General features: G+C 37.0%; 1 protein-coding gene across 1 annotated transcript in view; it reads right to left on the reverse strand.

Annotated features, from left to right (window-relative positions):
* Nucleotides 1-19,379, reverse strand: part of KCNIP4 (potassium voltage-gated channel interacting protein 4) — a 540,146-nt gene that overhangs the window by 316,175 nt on the left and 204,592 nt on the right. The window lies entirely within an intron of this gene.

Here is a 19,379-nt window from a genome sequence, read left to right on the forward strand (position 1 = left end):
ATTAATGTCTACTTCAGAAAACTAAGTTACTCATTCTTTACTCAAGCAGTATGTGGTCAAAGTATTGATCAAAGCCTAAAGTGTGTTCCCAAATTCATAGAAAATGTTCTTTATGCATATTTGGAATAGAGTTCAGTCTTTAAAAAAAATAACTTTAGATATTCAACCTTAGTTTAAATTGCCAGTAAAATTAAGATTTTGAAATATTTTCATGTTTATTCTATTATTAGTTAGTCCATAAAGTAGCTGTTTTATATAATCCACTCTGTAGGTCACTTCCTTCATTAGCCATCAGGATACAATTTGAGAACTAAATTAGGGTATGTTGCAAAACTTCACAGGAGTTTCTAGTTCTGAATCTCCAGAATCTCTCTATTAAGATTGTGTTATTACAGGGGCCGGATCGATAGCACAGCGGGTAGGGCGTTTGCCTTGCACGCGGCCGACCCGGGTTCGATCCCCGGCATCCCATATGGTCCCCCAAGCACCGCCAGGAGTAATTTCTGAGTGCAAAGCCAGGAATAACCCCCGAGCATCTCTGGGTGTGACCCAAAAAGCAAAAAAAAAAAAAAAAAAGATTGTGTTATTATAGAATGGGAAAAATTATTTACCCAATACTCATCTGATAAAGGGTTAATATCAAAGTTATATAGGACACTGGTAGAACTTTACAAGAAAATAACATCCAACCCTATCAAAAAATTGGGAGAGATGTCATCTTACACCACAGAGACTGGCACACATCTAGAAGAACAAGAGCAACCAGTGCTGGTGCAGCTGTGGGGAGAAAGGGACTCTCATTCACTGTTGGTGGGAATGCCAACATATCCAGTATTTTTGGAAAACAGCAAGGACTTTCCTCAAAAAACTAGAAATCGAGCTCTCATTTGACCCAGCAATACCTCTTCTGAGAATATACACTGTTGACCCAAATACAGCAGAAACATCATCTGTACTTCGATGTTCATTGCAGTACTATTCACAATAGCCAGAATCTGGAAACAACCTGAGTGCACAAGAACAGATGACTGGATAAAGAAACTATGGTACAGCTACACAATGGAATATTATGCAGCTGTTACAAAGACTGAAGTCATGAAATTCGATTATAACTGGATTGACATGGAGAGTATCATGTTGAGTGAAATGACTCAGATGAAGAGGGACAGGTATAAAATGACTGCATTAATTTGTGGGATATAATCTATCTATCTATCCATCTATCTATCTATCTATCTATAGAGAGAGAGGGAAAGAGAGAGAGACAGAGAGAGACAGACAGAGAGAGAGCCACAAGAGTATATAGAGGGTGAAGACCATAGGGAAAGGAATATACCTGATAACCTTTCATTATCTGTGTTGCAAACCAAAAGACTCAGAAGGAGAGGAAGAGCAAGAGGGAAAAAGAGAGAGAGGGAATGAAAGTGGGAGAGAGGGGGAGAGGGAAAGATGGAGAGGGATAGAGAGGGAGAGAGGGAGACAGAGAGAGAGTGCCTGCCATAGTGGCAGGCTGTAGAACAGGGGGGTGGGAGGAAAGCTGGGAGCACTGGTAGTGGAAAAAGCACACTGGGTGTTGGAACATTATATGACCAAAATCTAATCATGAACAGCATTGTAAATGTGTATATCACTGTGATTCAATTAAAAAAAGTAAATGGTAAAAAGAAAGGTATCAAAGTGCATAAAAAAAGATTGTGTTATTTTTGAAGGTGGATTTAAAGGTGTGTTTTTTAAAAGTCACAATGGGCATCCAACAAGCACTTCTTAAATAGGTCTTTACAAGTACAAGAAAAGGGGATTGATATTTTAACTTTGATAATTAATATTTGCATTATTATTTTATTTGGGGAGAGAAATATTTATTTTGGATTTCAAAAAATGACAATTTCTGTTGCTTTTGGGGTCTAATACTTTGCTGTTGTATGAGAAAAGGAACCAAATTAATACCAACTGTCATTAACTTTATGATAACTTTAAAAATGTTGCTACAACTGGAAGGGGAGGTTGTAGCAACATCAGGGGTTGAAGGGAAGAGGCTTTTGGGACAGGAAGTGGAATCACTGGCTAGGTGTGTGGTGTTAAATTATGTACACATAAAATCATCATTAATGGTATTGTAAACCACAGTACCAGTAATAAAGATAGGCTATTTTTAACATTGTGTAGTGAAGTCATTTATTGAGGTCAATAGCATAAAATCTCAACTACAGCACTATTATTTAATGACTCTAATAATAAAACTAACTCACAGATTCTATATTTTCAGTTTTAAAATAGCAACTTACAAACAGCAATTTAACTATAATGATAAAGGAACAAGTTGGAGTTTTTTTTTTGTTAACTTGTTTTTAGATACCTCCATAATGCTTTTATAGACATTGACTTTTGTTCCCACCAATAGTGAGTGAGGTGAGAACAGAACACTCATATGACCCAACAATTGTTTACTCCCCCCCAAAAAGTTATTAATTTGAAAGGATATATTCATGCATAAGTTTATTGTAGTGCTTAGTATAACAACCAGCGTGTAGATAACACAAGTTTACTACTATGAATGAATGGATCAAGAAGTTGTGATTTATATACACGATGGAATATTATACAGCTGTAAAAAATGATAAAATAATGTGATATGCCATTATGTGGATGGAACTCAAGGATCATTCTGAGTGGGGTCAGTCAGAAGGAAAGGGACATATCTACAATGATATCTATCATACATGGGATATAAATATACAACACTACGAAGAAACAATGACCAAGGCAACTGAACTGGGGATTGATCTATAGAAATTAGATTATCTGGTGGGAAGGTGGGTAGATGTGAGGACATTAGGATATTGATGGAGGAAAATGGGCATCCAGTAATGGATATGATAATAGATCTATCATTAATAACATTGTTAAAAAGATACCACAATAAAAGTGGAGAATACGTCTTTAATTATATCAAATAAATGTTACTCTATTTATGGGAAGTAAAATTATTCCTCCGTCCCTCTTGGAGAGCCCGGCAAGCTACCAAAGGTATCCCACCCACACGGCAGAGCCTGGCAAGCTCCCTGTGGCATATTAGATATGCCAAAAACAGTAACAACAAGTCTCGCAATGGAGATGTTACTGGTGCCCGCTCGAGCAAATCAATGAGCAATGGGATGACAGTGATACAATGAAAATAATTCTACTGATAATCCATAGACTTTAGTGAAGGTAATGATGGAATTTTTTCAATAAAAACAAGTCTACACTAATATGTTGAAGACAATCTTTGGAAATAGTACCCTTTGAAGGAATGAAGTCCTCTGCCTGCAAGCAGAGTTCTATGTTGCATAAATATGCTCTGTACCCTGATGCTTCTATTTCACAATAAAAGGGTAATACTCCTTTGAAAAGGCTGATCACTTGCCCTTTCATGGGCGAGCAATCCACTCACTTTTAGCTGATCTGAGTTGATCCTGTCAATGCATAAACTGACTTTCTCAGATTTGTTTAATCTATAGTTATAAATGAGTTTTCAACATTTCTCTTTTGCTGCATGAGAAATAATTGTAACACATTTCCCCCCCACCCCCCATCCTGACTTAAATATTTGAAAGGAAAGAATGTTTGATAGCTCACCGAGGCTCAGGAGACTCCCCTAAGTGTTGACAACTCCCAGTTGGAGAACACATGAGCAGAACACTTCCTGTTCCACTGGAGGGTATCATTAAGAGCACTTAAGCAAAGAAAGCTACTAGGATCTGCAACACCCCAGAGAATTTCTTTAAAGATTTTTAAACAACCTTTACCCATTGTTTAAAATGAGACATTACTCAGAGAAAAACCCCATTAACATATCATTTGGATTACCATGAGTTACAATGAACTCAAGTCTCTGTAATATTCTAACCCAATAACTTAACTCTATTAAAGCTGTATTCCCATTATCTGTTTTAAAGAATAATGCTACTTTTCTTCTATTGGATGCCACTGGGATTTATAAGTGTCTGGGTCAAGAAGAAGAAGAAATAATAAAGTCTTAAAGGAAATAAAGATTGAATAAGCCATAGTCAGACATTAAGCTATGATTTGCTGTGGATTAAGTCAGTATTAGATAAAGATGTCTCTGAATCTGGTTTTTCCTCTTAGACAATGTCCTTGTAACTAATATGTTCTGAACACAGTGAGAAATAACAATGTGGAGTTCTGAGGCATACCATATGCTTTAAATATGCCATTTTATGTTAGGTTCCCAACAAAGCTCTACATTTTACGTGCCATAATCACATTAAAGATACTTCTAGAGTAGCACAAGCCATCAATGAAGGTTTGAGCGGCAGTTTCATTGGTGTTGGCCATCCATTTTAGAGACTAATTTCTTAATTTTCCATGACACCTTATTGACTTTTGTTTTCCCCTATCCTCAGGTCAAGTTAGGGAATTCACTGTAAATGAAGACTCCTCTCAAACTCTCATATTTCTCTCCCTCTCCTTTCTCTACCCTGCCAAACAACCTAACTTGTTCAGTGCATAGTGGTCCTCAGCCCCAACTATTCTCAGATCCAAAGCCCAAAACCTGTAACTGTTACCTAAAGGTGTCTCTGAATATGTGATCAACTTGAATTTCTAGAGAAACAGCTTATTGTTCAGAGTAGTGTCTCAACCTTTCTCTTATCATGGTCTCCTTCCACTCTTGTCCATCTCTGTGATCCTGTGTCTTATTGGTTGGTCCCTAAGCTCATTCTGTGCACCACCCTTTTACTTTATTATTATCTGTGACCCATCAGTATATCCATATGGTCCCCAGTTGAGAAACTCTATAATAAATTATTCAAATAGGTCCTAAATATAGTTCCATAGAATTTTGAAAGTGAAAGAGAGATAACTCTTCTTTATGGGGAAAACATATAGAGAAAAGGAAAGGCATCGGTGATGAGGCCACTGAAGCAGAGCTCAGAGTTGGGCTAGCTACAAAGTCAGAAACACCTGGACCAGAATTCAAAAAATGCTGGGAATGGCTCACACTGAGGACCTTGGGGAAGGATGGCCTGTGGACCCAAACTTTCAGACTTCCGGTCTCCATAGCTATGAGAGAATACATTTCTGTGGTTTTAAGCCAACAATTTTGTGGCAATTGGCTACTGTAGTCATAAAAACTAACACAACACCCCTCTTTATAATCCTCAGATATGTTGTGGGGCAAAAATGCACTCCAACCTCATTCTGTGTGAATTAATAGGAAATGTGGAGAAAGTTCAGGAAAGAGAGGAAAGGATTAATTTACCTTGGTGTAAGCCTATAAAGCTCCCAGAGCTTTGTCTTCTTTTTTATTTATTTACTTTTTGTTTGACTATACCCCTGAGTTTTCAGAGCTTACCTTTAGCTGCACATTCATGGTGAGGTGGGATATCTGTGGTGCAGGGGATCAAACTCAGGTCCACTGTATGTGAGACCAGGGTTGTACCTACTGTGTTATCTCTCCCTCTCCGTTGGTCTTTTTTTTTCTTTTCTTTTTCTTTTTGGGTCACACCTGGCAATGCACAGGGGTTACTCCTGGCTCTGAACTCAGGAATCACTCCTGGCAGTGCTCAGAGGACCATATGGGATGCTGGGAATCGAACCCGGGTCAGCTGTGTTCTAGGCAAATGCCCTACCTGCTGTACTATTGCTCCAGCCCCTCCATTTGTCTTTTTTTTTTTTAAATTTTCACTTGCTGGAATTTAGCCCATAATGAATAAATATTGGTTAAGCAACTGACACTCATTTTGCAGTGACTCCAACAGAACTGCTACATTTCACAAAAAAATAGGTGACTTGACATGAGAGAAATGTGTTTTGTCTTGTTTTATTTTGTTTTGGGGTGGGAGGGTAACATACCTGACAGTTATAGTTCTCGGGGCTTATTTATGGTTCTGCATTCAGAGATCACTCCTGGCAGGGCTCAGGGGACCATATGGGGACTAAACTCATGTTGGCTGTGTGCCTTGCCTACTGTACCAGTTTTTCAGCCTCCGAGGTGTTAATTCTGGCCTTAATTCTCCCAGGTTTGTTAGCACGTTTTCTGTAACACTTGCAGTTCTATCAGCATGTTAGAATAGCCAGCCCTGGTGACCAATAGAAAAGAGATGGAGGTGAGAAATGACCTGGCAGACGTGGATGGTTCTTAGGTTGTAGTGTCGATCACAACATAGTCACCAAGGATGAACTTGGGCATTTTTTAATAAATGAAAAGAGATTTTTCTAGAACTCCACAATCTTTGAGAAAATGGAAACAATATGGTTACAAAGCTAAACAGCATCACATAGAACTAATGTTCCATTCTTCTATGTCAGTTGGAAGTTAAAAAAAATAAATCATCATAGAGGCAAAGAGTTTAGTATGATGGGCCAGGCTCTTGGTTCCATCCCTCCCAAATACTTTCTGATAGATTCTTTCTCTTATAGACTTTTCCTTGAAGACCTTATGGAAATCAAGATGATCTCTAATCATAGCCACCAGAACCAGCACTCTACCCGTCTCCCATTCTCATTTTCCTTTATGCACACTTTCCCTCTCTGATTCCAACTCTTCTAACTTTTCTTATTCCCCAAATGTATCAGAAGACAGTCCTAGAATATTTGTGCTCCCCACTCTTCTCATTCTCCAAAATAATGCCATATCTTTTATATGTCAGACTAAAATATCATTTCAACCAGGCATTTTTATTTTTACCCACTCAAGGGCAAGTGCCATTTTCCCTTATTATAATCAATAATTATCAAAAGTACTTATTATATGTGAATGGATATAATTTACTTATTAGATAGATATGTTTTCTATCTCAGAGGTAAAAAACATTTTTTTTTCCATTTTCTAACTCACCATTGAATTTCCAGAAACCTAGGCAATGCCTGCTATGAAGCCAATATTTGTCAATTGAATAAATACATGTTTGGTACCAATATTTATTTATATGACTTCAAATCATCATAATTTTGTAAATCTCAGCTGGTAATGAAACTGAATAAAGGAGGAAAATTTAGATTATTATCCTACATAAGCCTTTAGTAACTTTTATCATATTCCACTGAATCTGAAATGCCATATGTTGCAGCACATCGTCAAAGTAGCACTGGAGCGCTGTTGTCCCATTGTTCATTGATTTGCTCTAGCGGGCACCAGTAATGTCTCCATCGAGAGACTTGTTATTACTGTTTTTGGCATATCGAATATGCCACACCACGGGTAGCACAGTGGGTAGGGTGTTTGCCTTGCATGTGGCCAACTGGGGTTTGATTCTTCAGTCTCTCTCGGAGAGCACGGCAAGCTACCGTTAAAGTACAACAAAGAAAGAAAAATAATTCTAAAAGCAACACTGACTACCACTGACCAAAAGACACATCTAGTATTCAGAGTTTTCAGATATTAAAGAATGAAAAAATACAGACTGGGAAGGTATTTCCTATTCTAGAGCCCAGGCTCTTCATAGACGAGGCTCTGAGGCCTCGCCCCCGCAGGGGCCACAGAACACGGGCAGGTGTGAGCCCAGGGGTGACTGGCTGTTTCCAATGCCCCTCTGCCCATGGCAGACCAAACTTCTTCTGAAGTGGTCCCAGGCTCTTTTGCACCACAGATATAAACACAATAATATAAATTTAAAATTCAAATGGAAAAATGTGACTACTATAAGGCAACAAGATTACAAAATATTATTTTCCATTTGTCTACTTTTCTCCATATGCTCTACCGCCTCCTTGTGCATGAAGCCAGAACTTTATTGCTAGGCTACTAAAGTTATAGCACGTTGTCTTGTATTTTTGAAGCCATATACTCTCCACATATTTTTTGGCTTTTTGCGTCACACTCGGTGATGCTAAGGGGTTACTCCTGGTTTTGCACTCAAGAATTACCCCTGGCAGTGCTCAGGGGACCATATGGGATGCTGGGAATTGAACCTGGGTCAGCTGCATGCAAGGCAAATGCCCTACCCGCTGTACTATCGCTCCAGCCCCCTACTCTCCACATTTTTCCAGAGTTATAATTTCAACATACAAACCTAAATAGACTAGTCAAGACAAAGTATAACTGAATACCTTCTGTCTCTTCTGTCTCAGCAGACACATACATACACACACACACACACACACACACACACACACACACACGCATTCCTTTTCTTAATCCTTCTACTATGGTGTCTAGTATATGTGTACATTTTTTCTTTCCTGAGAATGTTTTTCAACTCTCCTAGTGCTTTGGCTTGCAGGTTTCCATATAAAGTTCCCTTCCTCAGAGGGTTTTTTCCAGATTTTGGCTATTCTAAACAGTGCTGCGATGAACATATAAGTGCAGATATCATTTAGACTATGCTTTTTTGCTTCTCCGGGATATATTCCCAGCAGTGGTATTGCTGGGTCAAATGGGAGCTCAATTTCTAATTTTTTGAGAAGCGTCAATATTGTTTTCCAAAAGGGCTGAACCAGTCGGCATTCCCACCAGCAGTGTAGAAGGGTCCCTTTCTCCCCACATCCTCTCCAACAGCAGTTGCTTTTGTTCTTTTGGATGTGTGCCAGTCTGTGTGGTGTGAGGTGGTATCTCATGGTTGTTTTGATCTGCATCTCCCTGATGATTAGTGATGTAGAGCACTTTTTCATGTGCCTTTTGGCCATTCATATCTTTTCTTGGGAAAGTTTCTGTTCATTTCTTCACCCCATTTTCTGATGGGGTTGGATGTTTTCTTCTTGTAGAGTTCAACCAGTGCCTTATATACCCTTGATATCAACCTCTTATCTGATGGGTATTGGGTGAATATTCTTTCCCATTCTGTAGATACCCTGCTTATAGATAGGGAGAATCAACATTGTCAAAATGGCAATACTTCCCTGTAGGATAACATAGCCTCAGGTAGTTTCGGTTTATTGGGTTACTCTCCTTACAGTTCTCTCATTCCTCTTTGATTATTTGTAGCTTCTTTCTTAGTGTTCTGTTGACTTGTAAATATTGTTTTTCTCTTCTCCTTGAGTCCTTTGCATAGTTTATTCAGAGCAATGTCCTTTTTGTATGGACACAGGAAGACATAGCAAATGTCATGCTTTTGTAACTTGGCAGTCATTTGACTCTACATGATATTTTCTTCTTGGGCATCTGTTCTTTCCACCTAAGCCTCAGCTGCCCTTACTTCCTAGCGCCCCCAAAAGCAGGGTCCCGATGAGGGACAGGACGGACCCAGGGCAAGCTGTGAGTTGTGTGCTACCCTGGCATCGAGATGGGCCTGGCCAAAGTGCCTAATGCTTAACTATAAGTTAAGAGCTTGATCATGGACAAATGTTGTCATGATCCAACAATGATAACTAGATCTGGACCCTGCTAGGGTGAGGAATGTTTAATCTGGCCTGAGTGCCAGATTAATCATTAATAGATTAATAGATTAATCCAGTCTGAGTCTGTGGCAAGATGTTGTCAGGAGAGCTGCCTTGCAAGCCTCAATGTATCTCTTTCTATGTCCATACAAAAATAACTAGTATTAAGATGTTAATGAGTGTTTGGAATAAGGAGAGGAGGAAAAACACTTAAGAGGTATTTTGCCTACTGAGGAAGGGCTTTGGAAGCCCCTATGTTGTGTTCCCTTTAAACCTGACAGCCCTCAGGAAGGGCTTTCTTATGTTGATTTTGCTACCTGGCAGTGTGTAACCTAGGGGCAAGGGCGAGAAAGGAAGAAAGGAGGAGAGAGATGAGAATCCAAGCTGCAGTAGATCCAGAGAGGAAAAAGCCTGGAGTGTGGGAGGTGAGAAAGATGGAAGATTGAATAAACGGTAACTAATCAGCAACCAGCTTGGTCCTCGTTCTTCCTTTGCCTGTCCTTGGCCAAGGGCCGTCCCGATCTAGCCCATACACAGCAGATCCAGAGCATCGAACGCGGGCGGTGAGACAGAGCTGCCTGGAGAGCTTGAGAGTGCGCACACCCTTCGGCGTGCTTTAGTTTTTTACACTCCCCAAAGCATTATACAGATTCAACACAATCCCTATAAGGATACCCATGACATTCTTCAAAGAAATGGATCAAGCAATCCTAAAATTCATATGGAACAACAAACGCCCACGGATAGCTAAAACAATTCTTGGGAAAAAGATGATGGGAGGCATCACCCTCCCCAACCTCAAACTCTACTACAAAGCAGTAACAATTAAAACAGCATGGTATTGGAACAAAGGCAGAGATGCAGACCAATGGAACAGGGTGGAATTTCCCTACACATAACCCCAAATGTATGATCATCTAATATTTGGTAAGGGAGCAAAAAATGTGAAGTGGAGCAAGGAAAGCCTCTTTAACAAATGGTGCAGGCACAACTGGACAACCACATGCAAAAGAATGGGCTTAGACCTCGACCTGACACCATGCAAAAAAGTCAGATCAAAATGGATTAAAGACCTCAACATCAGACCACAAACCATAAAGTACATTGAGGACAAGGTTGCAAAACACTCCATGATATTGAAGATAAAGGTATCTTCAAAGATGACATGCAACTGGCCAACCAAGAGTAGACAGAGATAAACCAATGGGACTACATTAAACCAAAATGCTTCTGCACCGGAAAAGATACAGTGACCAGAATACAAAGACAATCTTCTACGGATTCTATTCAAGGATAACGCATATGAAACTCAGTAATTCAAATGAATAGCACCCTTCTATTTAAAAAATAGTCTAATTTGTTGAATGTGATTTTTTTTCAGATTTCTATTTATTTTATCATACACATCAATTTTATGTACTAATCTCGTCTTTTTAATAAAAACATTTGAAAACAAACTTCAGAACTGATTTTTATATTCAGGACCTCAGCCTCATTTGCCTTGTTTTATTTTGAAAAGCAATCACATCTGAAATGAAATCTGTCACCAGGCTAAAACATTACAAATGATAATATCCCTCCTCAGTTTTGTTTGTGAAAGAATTGAGTATTTGACTAATGAGAAAGCATTCCTATGCTAAATATGTGAAAGTATTGAGCAAAACCAGGCCAATTTTAATAGAATCCGTTCCAATTACATCCTTCCCTTCTCTGGCAGTAAAAATAAACTTGATTTTGATATGTAATTGTGTTAAGAATAATTTCATTTAGAGGAAAATTCTATTCATTTTTAATATTCTCTGGGGAAGAGGTTGGGTCAACTAACGTTCAATTTTCTAATGCCTGGCTATGGTTTGTGTAAAATGACAGCAACCAATGTTTCTCTGACCTTTAATATTCCTAATGCACCTCTGTAGAAATATACTAGTTGTCGATGCATCTTTGTAAATGTATTCATGTCCACCCATGCATTAATTCACATCTTCATGCACGTTGCTCTTACTCAGCGAATGCTATTGTCAGGTATTGTACTGGGCTCTGAATAAGCAAAGACAAAGAACCATGAGAGATAAATATGGCAAGAAGAAAGCACAGATATAAACAAATGATCACATTGGCAAATATTGGAAAGTGATAATAAAAGCAGGGTAAGCGGTAGAGCAAACAATACACATACTGAATATAATTTTGTCTTGCCTATCATACTCCAGAAAGGACATAAGACTTAACTGAATAGAATAGTTTGGTAAATATCATGTAGATGGTTATTATGAAGACACGCCATGAATCCACATACCAAATTTTCACAAAATAATGAATAGTATTATTCTCAAGAATCCTGGTTGTTGCCTGCTATCCCAAAGCTGGAGTTTAAAAAATGTGATATTGCTGTTTCATAAATATATGACTGTGCTTTTTTTAGACAGAAACTACATAATCTTAAAATTAATTTTGTAAGTAAAAATTTCAATCAGAAGTCTTATTTCTTCACCATCTACTCTATTTTACATGTATATATATTATGATTAAAAAATAAACATTAGAGAAATAACTGGATGAATACATGCTTTCCGGGTTCTATTCTTTATGTTCCTGAGGGTGAACCTCAAACGTAGAGCCACGAGTCGAACCTGAGCACTGCAGTGTGGCCCAAAACTAAATCAAAAGCACAAAGAATGAACTTGAGTCAGTATCTGAAAACAGTCATCTGTTTACAATTTTTGTTGTGATTCCCCCATTACCATTATCATTCCCCCATAATTAGGAATTTAAAATAATACATGAAGTTTTCTAGTTACATGAAACAGAGTCCATACAGAAAAAAAAAAAATGCATTGCCCGCCCCGTCGCTCCCTCCCCCTGCAAACATTTAAGCATAAGGTCTCAGATAAAGGGCATTGTTGGTTCATCCAGAAAACATAGCTTCATAGTTAGAAGACTCAAGTGATGACTAGCCAAGTTCTTGGAAATCTTTGGATTTAGTGAATTAGCATCAACTTAAAAACTCGTGGCAAAAATAATAAAAACTAATGAAAAGTCTCAAGTATAATTTTTTTCAAAAGAAGTGGGGTTAAATGAATGCACTGGAAAGAATTTATCCTGTAGAAATATATGTTGGAGTTCATCATAAAAAAAGAACTCGCCTTGGCTTTAAAAATATCCCAAAAATATAAAGGTCTGGGGACAATGCTGTAAAAAAAAAGGAAATAATTTAAAAAGCAATTTAGAAACAGAGAGATAGCTCAATGATTGAAGGAGTCCTCGAGGCCTTTGTTTCAGAAATGGTACAGCAGGGTTCCCCAAATCCTGCCAGGACCAATGTCTGACCAAAGAACCCGGAGTGGTCTCTGAGTATCTTTGGGTATAGTTCTCAGACAAACGAGCAAACAAACAAACAAAAAAGCAATTTGTGCAGGCTTGCAAAGGTTTATCTCTTTATGAATTATTTCTTTCTACTGTGAAGTGTCCTTTTGAGACTTCCTCTAATAAAGAAAATATTAAGATTGAACCGGCAACAATGTTTAAAAAAGCAGTTTTGTATTATACATGAGATTTCATCAAAGTGGAGACTGCATCATTAGTGAGTAATGTTATAGTGTCTCCTCACTCAGACATAACAGCCATCAAGCTTGCAGTAAAATGAGTTTCCTTCTTAATGACTCTTAATTACGATCAGAATGTTACTTAATGTGTATTTTAATAATAAAAACATTGGTTCTCATTTTTCAATTGGTATAAGGGGCATCATAAACTGAATGTAAAATGCCCTCTGAATTAGAAAAGCAATTGAACAAATCGTAGCACTGTGACCCGGGATGACAGATGGGAAATTTCATCCCAACTAAAACACTGCTGTATCCAACAGAGCCCTTTGACTTCAATATTTGTTATATCAGTGAGAAAGATACAGAAAAAAATGAGAACTCAATGATTTGGAAAACCTCACTTAAATGTATATTTATAAATCTTTCTTTTGTGCCTCAAAAAAAGTTAGTATATATGGAATAATCATCAATTATTCCACATGAAATATTGTGGAATATTCAAAAAGAAGATGATACTTTTTCTTTTATAAAATAAATGTTTTTAATACAAATTAAAGACTACAGAACATTCATAAAAAAGATATATGGCATAGGACTTAAAGAAAAATATTTTCAAATAAATTATTTTTATATATCAAAGGTGTCAAAATAAATTTCAAATAAATTTGAACTTAAATAAAATGTTAGTTAAGAACAATAGATTGTACAATGTCCAAAGATTATAATTAAGAGATTTTTAGAGGGCAAGCATACTTTTTATGATTGAAGAAATTACAACAAAATTATAAATTCTCCCTGCATGCAACTGACCCAAGTTCATTCCTCCATCCCTCTCTGAGAGACCGGCAAGCTACCAGGAGTATCCCGCCTGCACAACAGAGCCTGGCAAGCTACCTGTGGCATATTCTATATGCCAAAAACAGTAACAAGTCTCACAATGGAGGTGTCACTAGTGCCCACTTGAGCAAATCAATGAACAATGGGATGATAGTGCTACATTGTATGAACTAATACTCTGAATAACCCAAACTTCCTTGTCAGTGTATGAAAAAAATAGTCTAGCTTGCTAGTTAGAGAATTGATGTTTTGTCTATTTTTTTTCCTTGGTTCCAAAACATCAGAAGAAATTTTTGCCATGTTCATTGTTTTTTTTTCTTCCCAAATGTATGTGACATTATTTCATTTTAGTGTATCAGTCACTTTAATAAACAAGATGCTGTCTATAGGGATTCATGAAAAAGCAGATGCCGCAGGTGTTACTTTGTAGAAGCCCTGAGCAGACTCACAGCTGCTGAGTTGTCATGCTCTGATGCATGTAATGGCCAAGAAATTTCAGCACAGATGCTAAAACAAAAACCCCCAAAAGCCAGCAAAAATGAAATTGGACAAACCCTAATACATAATGTATACGCTACAAAATTCTATTGCCTATGCTTACGAATCTGAATATTTCACTCGGCTTTTTTTAAACTAAACTAAAATTTAAAACCCACAAACACTTTGGAGAGATTTGAATTGATTAAACAAGAAAATGAAAGGATGGATTTCCTTTTCTGATAGAGGGATGAAATTTACCCAACCATGACTGGAATAGACAACTGATAATGAACGGACACTGGTGGTCATATCTTTCTTGGTGGTCATAACACTAAGATGTTATGACATCTTTGTTCCAAATTTCTCTTGAATTAAAAAAATAAGTCTCCAACAACTGACATATTGTAGAAATTGCTTCATATTATTTAAAAGTATAGCTGGTTATTTTTTCTACATTAAATTAATAGTCATGTTTTATTTCTACTGGATCCTAACACTAGATATGAAGGTATCAGACTGTTTAATATGCTAGGCTCAATTCTAGACTTTGTTAACTTAAATTTTTGAAACTATGAGTTACATTCATCAAATAGGTCCTTAATTTAAACCCAAAACACACATACAAATTAATTATGGAAACCAAGGATTATGATACAAAGCACTAAAACTGATTATTCAATTGTATCAGTGCATCACTGTATCACTGTCATCCCATTGCTCATCAATTTGCTCGAGTGGGCACCAGTAACATCTCCACTGTGAGACTTGTTACAGTTTTTGGCATATCGAATATGCCACAGGTAGTTTACCAGGCTTTGCCATGGGGCTTCAACTATAAAATTGAAAATAGTTCTTTGATAGAAAATAAAATGCCTTATATTTCATATTTTCAATTCTGAGCACATTATCAATAAATATATATAGAGAGATTTCTTTTCAGTATTCTTGTCTCACTTAAAATCATAACTTAAAAGGATATAATTTACAATTGATAAATAACTAGTATTTTCCTTAGTGTAATGAATATATATGAAATCTGACTTCGAAATCCTATAATCAGAAGTAAAGGAGGTTTCTTATGGGTGCTATACCTGAAGAATCTTACAGTCCTGAGAACATAATTCAAAACTGGACAAATGTTGGAAAAAGAGACACACTTTACCAAAATGCATGTCCATTTTCATCTAAGTGACTCAACATTTTAAACCATAACAAGATTTACCAATAGAACAAAGAGAAAGACAAAAAACTAGACAGACTTAACATATGATATATAATTGTCAATTCCTTCCTAGGTATATCTCTCCAAAGAAATGTGTACATATGTATGCAGGAAGACTTATATCAAATATAATAGAAATAGAAAGTGTTATCATAATAGCCCAAAGCAAAAACAACTAAAACCACCATACAAACTGAGCAGAAAAACACAAAGGGATATACCACACACAAAAATATTACTTTATTAAAAAGAAGAAAAATATTAACACTTGCAACAACATGGATTAAGTTCAAAACATTACTTTCAATGATAGAAAAAAAGACAAACATGACCACATATTGAATGATTCCCCATGAAAAAAAACCTCCAAGATTGGGAAAATAAAGAGACAAAACAGATTACTGGCTGATTTAGGTCTAATTTAAAGAGATAATCTAGTTTACAATAATATCTAGATAAATATGATACAATTTATTGAGTAATGTATCAATGTATCACTGTCTTCCTGTTGCTCATTGATTTGCTCCAGCGGGCACCAGTAACACCTCCATTGTGAGACTTGTTGCTACTGTTTTTGACACACCGAATATGGCACGAGTAGCATGCTAGACGCTGCCGTGCAAGCGAGTTACTTTTGTAGCTTGCCAGGCTCTCCGAGATGGGTGGAGGAATCGAACCCGGGTCATCTGAGTGCAAGACAAATGCCCTACCCGCGTTGCTATTGCTCCAGCCCCATTGAGTAATGTACTTAAATATATATGAAAATTTGGCTATATAAATTATATCATAGTAAAGCTATTAAATACCAAATGGTATTAAGTATTGGTAGCACAGCGGGTAGAGCATTTGCCTTGCAGGTGGCCGACCTGGGTTTGATTCCTTCGTCCCTCTGGGAGAGCCCGGCAAGCTAGTTTTAAAAGATGCTCAATAGAAGAAATTATAAAGAAAGTGAAGGCGAACAGAAATAATCAGGGCACAGAAGAGGACAGGGTTAGACCCAAGTGTTTCACAGCTACCAACATAATGAGTCATTGCCCGGACTCTCTGAGATAAGAATTAGGAAACATTTTCCAAAGCAAGGTGGACAAGGGACAATGCAATGCCGTATGTGTTGTATGTGTATTTTTTTAATATAATCTTCTCATTTTTTTATATTTAATATATCTAAGTAGCATTATATATATGTTGAATTTTGAGGGAGAAATGTGAGCCTACATTTCTGGCTGATACATAATAGATGCTCAGTAAATATTTGTTAAGTAGAGGAATAAAAGAATTGTCATGTTGTCTAATACAACAGCAAATATTCATGCTGTACAGTAATGCAAGCATTTGGGTTAGAGTCTAACAGAGGAAATCTAGAGAATAAAGAGGTTGAAGGAACGGTAGGTGACAGTGAGGTCACTGTAGGACAGCCCCAATCTATAAGATTTACTTAGAGCTGTCTCTCCTGCATTTCAGTACAATGGTTGTGTGAGGAGATGCAATTCCAGATTTTTAGAATCCTTTAACTCATGAATTTGTGATTTGAAAGTCAATAAGAAATCAATTTCCTTAGAGTGACACACAAAAGAGGCCCAAGTTATTAGCTCTAATTTTAGCTTAGTTTTAAATATGAATAAAAGCCAATTAAAATCGTCACACATAATGTATCTTCTTTGAGAAGAATAACAGGGACTGTAAACAAAGCTGTCTCTATTGGTTCAGAAAAACCATTCTCTGCTCTCTCCAATTAACTTCAGCCATGCAAAAGTCCCTTTAACTATGGGGACTCTTCCTGTAGCTATTAATTTCTTTCTAGTCTCACTTTGTTACTTTCTTTTTGAAACATCCATGCTCTAAAAAATGTGAGTAATTCACAGATGAGTTCATAGGGAAAAGGAAATATAACATAACTCTTTCCCCTAATTACTTATTTACTCATTCTCATTAAATACAAAGTTACTCATCCGCGCTGTGCAACAGTTGAATATTTCTTTCATTTGTAGATAAGGCCATTAAAATATATCACCCTGGAGTAGAAATAGTACAGGAGCAGTCATGATTTGGAGTCAAGTAAACTTGAGTAACAGCTTTTCCATTTTCACTTTATGATCATGGTTGAACTAAAGTTTTTCTCATAGTATGATTCCTTTATAAAATGTACATATATTATTGTTCCTCCATAGGTTTTGCAGTGATAGTTGTGTGAAACCCACATAAATTGGTTGCTGACTTTACCATTAGTAGAAGGTGGACAGGGTAATTACAATGATTTCTTTAATCACACCATTCTATTATACATGTAATGAGATCTTAAATCAGAGGAGACATTTTTCAGATGTAGTTCCCTGAAAACTTCAATGTATCCACGTTTGGAAACTACAGCTTGAAGAGTATGTAAGAGTGTGTGTGTGTGTGTGTGTTTGTGTGTGTTCCTATTATTTTCTTTGTTTTTTTCTTCTCTAGTCTTCTCTTCTTTTGATCTTAGCAGCTTTTAGAAACTCATGCTATCCTTGAAATGACTTTTCTAGAGAAAGCAAGAACTTAAATCTTTGAAGAAAAATGTGCAAGGAAAATATGTTATTGTTAATATCTACATATTGCTACTTATTATATAATGTAAACATTCACCGCTTAGAGATGATATTTGTTACTTTGAAATCTGCTGAAATTTAATGCATATTGTTTGAATTTTCGGTTAATTACTATGTACTTTAGGGTGGAGTATTAAATCCTTTGCAATGCCACTTTACCTTCGTATCTCGAACAAAGTAATAAAACTCAAATTTAGGTTTTGGATATCAGTCACTGCAGTTCTTAAGGAAAATTTTAGCCTCAAGGATTTTGGAAGACTGTGAATCAAAAATACAACTATAATCATCAGAATGACAGCTTGAGTATGGCCTTCTATCTTCACCTTATTATCAAGGTGATTGCCTTGATAATATTCCTTTACTTGTTACTTCATTTAAGATAGTTCATTTTTTTCTAATAAAAGAAACACACCTATATTGACCAATGAATCCATAACAAACAGATTAAATACCAACACAGCTCACTGCAGCACTGAAGGTTTAGAGTCTGGGAGGAAAAGCGATAGAAGGGTTGAATTAACACATGACCTGTGGCAATAAACATGTCAAATATGTACCTGCTCTTGTCAGTCAGTATGAAAAATTCTGTCATATTGATGTCACATTATTTAGGATTTCTTTGGCCCAGTCATTTTGCTTATATTTAATTTATAAGTTTGACGCTTTTAGGTTAAAAACTCTAATATCAAGTTTTTCATGGTTTTGCTTTCTCTGGGTAAGTTTATATGAAATTAAATATATATAATGTCATAGTCATTGCTTTAAAGAACTTTAAAAAAAAAAAAGATATTTGCATTGAGCCAGATTTAGCCCCTGAGCACTGCCACCCCATTCCCCCCACCCCCAAATGAAATTGCTACTTTATTGGTGTTTAAGAAATGTTTAACACTTTTTTCACAATCCCTTTCATCAAAGCTTTCTACAAGTCTTTTCCTTCTCTTTTCTCTCTGAAAATGTAAAAAGTACTCTCTGGGGTTAGGAAAAGCAGGTAGGGCGTTTATTTGCCTTCCACTGGGCCCACCCAGATTCGATTCCCAGCATCTAATATGCCCCCCACCCCCAGCACCGCCAGGGGTAATTCCTGAGTGCATGAGCCAGGAGTAACCCATGTGCATTGCTGGGTGTGACCCAAAAAAGCCACACTGTCACTATCATCCTGTTGTTCATCGATTTGTTCGAGCAGGCACCAGTAACGGCTCTCATTGAGAGACTTATTGTTACTGATTTTGGCATATCCAATATGCACAGGTAGCTTGCCAGGCTCTGGCCTGCCGGCTCCAGACTCTTGATAGCTTGCTGGGCTCTCCGAGAGAGGCGGAGAAATCGAACACGGTTGGCCGTGTGAAAGGCGGTGTTACCCAAAAAAGCAAAAAGAAAAAAAGAAAAGGCATCTTTGCAAAT

The sequence above is a fragment of the Sorex araneus genome, chromosome 5, assembly GCF_027595985.1.
Source record: "Sorex araneus isolate mSorAra2 chromosome 5, mSorAra2.pri, whole genome shotgun sequence".
NCBI classification, from domain to species: domain Eukaryota; kingdom Metazoa; phylum Chordata; class Mammalia; order Eulipotyphla; family Soricidae; genus Sorex; species Sorex araneus.